Here is a 4566-nt window from a genome sequence, read left to right as displayed (position 1 = left end):
TACACACTGGACCTTTAAAAAGCTAGATATTTACCTAAGGAGTTAGTGGAGGCCAATGCAAAACTAAAAGTCAGGTAGAGTGAATATGTTAGCCATATTAACATTGTGTCAATGTTATGCAGCAGGTTATGCTACTGCCAAGTGGCCAAAAAAAATCTAAGTAATGCAGCTTTAAAATTGTATGCACCAGTATGGAAAGAATATGTTCAGTATTTAGAGACAGTAGTTAGTGAAAATAAGGAGTTTAAAGAATGTAGGCTAGGTTACACTTGTTATTTCTGTGTCATATACATTCTTAATCTTCATTTCATTGTCTGCTCTTCATCTCATTTCAAGGTTAGCTTCAGGTGGAGAACACTCATTATCAAACCCAGTATTCTTTCTGCCCTTTCAGCCAACAAAATGTGATTACAATTTGCAATTGAATCTCTGACTTTTAGTTTGATAGGTTTAAGGAGGGAATTCAGATTCCATATCCTACCATAGAATCTCAACCCAAACCCATCCTTCCCAGAATCTTCTGACTTCAGCAAAAGAAGCCTTTGCCGTGATAGAGTACCAAGCCAGACACAAAGCACTCCTGACTGTGCTTTTAGATTCACTTTTAAAGTTTGTTGGTTTAAAACATTGTAGCAGTGTAGCTGTAGGAGGAGAGCACTGCTTTAACAAAGCCGGGGTTACGGGTGGATTCCCACTGGGGCCACATGTGCTGAAAATATATGCATGCTTATGGTACTGTTGGGCACTTTGAATGAAAGCCCCCCATGAAATGGCATATGTTAGTGGATGACTGCACTCTAAAACATTTTAGCACTGTTAAACATGCAGCCTTTTGCAGTGTAGCTTGCATTTTGGTGCTTGTAATCCTCAGGGTGACTGGCCAATCATAGATGACTTAATGCCATGTCTGGATGTTTTTCTAGCAGCAGAGTTAGATGTCAGTATATGTTTTTTAGTGATGTAAGGCATCAGTGGTAAACGTCAGTGCCTCAGAATCAGAGTAAGGACTTCTTTTGAGACATTTTGCTCCAATGGTCAACAATCTTATGTGGAGGAAATCACTGCAGAATTGTCAGGAGCTTCAATGAAGCAGAATGCCAAATACCTACAGGACATGTTACTTTTTAAATAATAGACAGACATGCCCTTTTTAGTCCAAAGACATGCCCCATGGTTTATGCATTGTGCTCATGCATACGTAACTCACGTATGCTTCATGAGCTGATCAAAACTAACATCAATCACATTTTTTAAAATGAAGCTGTCAGCTGCGTATTTATCTCTGCAGTTTCTAGCTGCAACTCACAGCTGTTATGCTGTTTTACTCTCTCAGCTACTGTAGCCTCCGTTTTTTTTATCATATATCTGCTGTTGTATCTTTCCCTGGGCTTGTCTCTGGAAATTTTGCATATTCCATATGTCAGTGATATGTGCGCTGCTTTCTGATCTCTCTGCCCCAGGGAGGCTGATTGCAATTCCTCCCTGAATCTCTGCCTTGGATTGAGGGAGCAGAACCTGTGCCACCAATTATATTAGTACAACCATCTGTACAATAATGGTTTCATCTCAGTGATGATGATAATGTTCCGGGCTATGTTAATATGATCCTACACCAAGCTTTAATTGACAGCGATAAGTTCAGTGTCAGTCTCTGGGAGTTGTCGAAAGGTATTCTGGAAAACCAAGGAAATTACTGGCTAGTGTTGGATGAGGCAGACTAGGATGTACAGTCATGCTAGCAGCTCTGTGAGGTTGTATGTGAGCCAAATGCTGCTAACATGCTCACAGTGACAAGGCTAATATTCTGATGTTTAGCAGGTACACTTTTTGGTTTTGTGTGTTAGCATGCTAACATTTGCTAATTAGTTGTAAACACACAAAACATAACCAGCTCAATATCGGGCTCTCTTAAAGTCTCTTAGAGGCAGGTTTATTCCAATAATAAGATAATTTTTTGCTCATCATTGTTGGGACTTGAAGGAACCAGAGCTAATATGGTAGAAAGGGGTTCTCCTGGTCCACGCTTCTCTTCCAAATAGTTTCCGTTTGGACCCAAGATTGCAGTGTTTTTGAACTATTCATTTTACCTCCACTTACTATTTGGCCACCACATTTTAACTTGTAACTACTCATGGATGCATGCATGCACTACATTCATGAACATGACAACGTAGCAGGCTGATATTAAAACAAAATATTACAGGAAGTGCAAAATGTATTTTTAAATTACATTTCAGCGACCTCATAGTTTAAGAAAAAAATATTTTAAAGATTTCTTTGCATACTTCTAGAGGCAACTCATGTATCACAAGTGGTACACGTACCATAGTTTGAGAACCAGTATGCTAGACGACAAGTCTGGGGTTAACCTAAATCTGCAGGATTCATTGTCTCGGAATTGATTGATTGATTGATTTTATTTATGGATTATCGGACACAGGAAAAGAAACAACAACACAAATCCAAAGGGTAACATGTTGAGTGAAAACATTTATTTCCAACACAGTCCCAAAGGAACCATGAATGTCATAGCAGTGAAGCAACAGGATCACCAAGGTCATCCTCTGGGGACCATGAACTGAAACGACATCAAATGTAATGGTAATCCATCTAATACTTGTCAATATTTCCCTCTGAGCCACAAATTTAACCTGCTAGTGGCACTAAAGGAAAAGGTCAGGGGACCACCAAAGTCAATAGGTTCCATCTATGGACCATGAATGTCTGAACACAATGGTCAAGTTACGAACGTGTCTGTGCATCAGGCCTTCGTCAGGGAGTCAAAAGAAGTTGTCTAGGTATTTCAGTCTGAACCAAAGTAGTGGACAGACTGTTCCTTGGCGCTAGCATGGCTAAAAAAGTAAAATGCAGCATTTCCTCATAAACCAACCCCTGGAGTGTTTTAAACAGCATGAATTTCTGATATATAAGAGTATATATGCAGACGAAGACACAAAACATATACTGTAGCTATAGGGTTTACTGCATTATGAAACACTTCAAGTAGAGCAAAAATCAGATTTGTACCTAATGGATATGGCTCTTACATTATGACCTCCTCATAATTGCAGTGAAGTGCAATTGTGTTTATTGGCTTGTGAAATGGTTTACAGAAGCAATTAGCAGTTCGGTCTGTGATGATACAGCAGCTTGAACTTAAAGCATGCAGCAGTGGATGATGACTAACATGTAAATGTACCCACACAGCCTCTGTGTTCTCATTGCTCTACAGTGTGTGCTCTCTCCTCTCTGTTCCAGTGTTCTACATCCAATCTATTTCCTCAGTCTGAGCATAGTACAACAGGATTAAAGATGCATGAGATTATCCCCATGTCCAGTAGGGTGGAATGAAGAGAGATCATGTTGAACACATTGACCTTGTTCTCAGAGTTATTGGCCAGCCACTCACCTTTGCAGAGGGCTTCTGTATTTAACATTGTATGTGACTACTTAATTAGCAGCCTTGGTCTGCTGCCAAACTATTGTCCACGGACAGAGAGTGTCTCACTATTGCCGTCCCATTCCTCTAGTCGAACTAACAGCTCATGTAGTCTAACAGGGTTTGTATTACACTGTTTATTGTGTTACATACGACAATAGATGGTCCTATTTAAGTCATTCATTACAATTCCTAAACAATAATTACTTTGTTGCTAAGATTTTACTGTTTTTTTTTAAATCTATTTCCTTTATCAGACAGTACCTTGGGCAGTGGTGGCCTGAAGATGAGAACTGGTTCTTAATTGATTTATCTGCTTAAATGAAGGTAAAATAAAAAAAAAGATGCAAGCTTGTGACCAGAATGTCGTCTGTTCAATCCTCAGACCAGCCGGGTAAATCTGGGTGGGGAAAGTGAAGAAGCAGTGCTTGCTCCTCCAGCATTACCACCACTGAGGCGCCCTTGAGCAACACCATTAACCCCAACCGCTCCAGTGAAGCTGTGGCCAGCAGATCAGACTGCAGTTGTACTGGACGGCTTCCAGGTATGAATGTGAACAGTGTGAATGTGATCAGGGTGTTAAACCTTCCCTGAATAAATAAAGGTTAAACAAAATATTTTTTTAAATAATAGTGAATAAATCATCAAATGTATTATCTTTGAAACAATCATGATTCTGGAGAAATCCAATACCTTAATATACTGTGAACAACAGGGCAGCAAGTAATGTAACTAATGTAAGCTAGGTTGTGGGTTAGCAAACTGTTGCTAACATGCAGGGTCAAGCACACCAGCTCCAGACAGTGATACTCACAACTCTGCTGCTATTATTGCTAACATCACAATAACAGCATATCTTTGCAAACTAGAAAGTAGCCTGAATGTCCGTGGGCGAGTCATTTATCATTGCCTGACACACAAATCGTGGCTGCGCCGTGAGAGGACATTCGCTGAATTTGAAAAAAAGTGGATTGGATTACAATCACATTACCTAAGATCACTTTCCGCCAGTGGCCTGGTACTCACGAATACTGAGTACCCTCACTTTTGATTTTTATCCACATGGGTACCCTAACTTCTTATTGAGTAGCCTACCGCCTCCTATGGTGACCCCACTGAGGTCACTG

The sequence above is a fragment of the Morone saxatilis genome, unplaced genomic scaffold, assembly GCF_004916995.1.
Source record: "Morone saxatilis isolate NCDOM2014 unplaced genomic scaffold, NCSU_SB_2.0 Contig16, whole genome shotgun sequence".
NCBI lineage: Eukaryota > Metazoa > Chordata > Actinopteri > Moronidae > Morone > Morone saxatilis.
The sequence above is the reverse complement of the archived record's forward strand: the minus strand, read 5'-3'. Positions refer to the sequence as shown.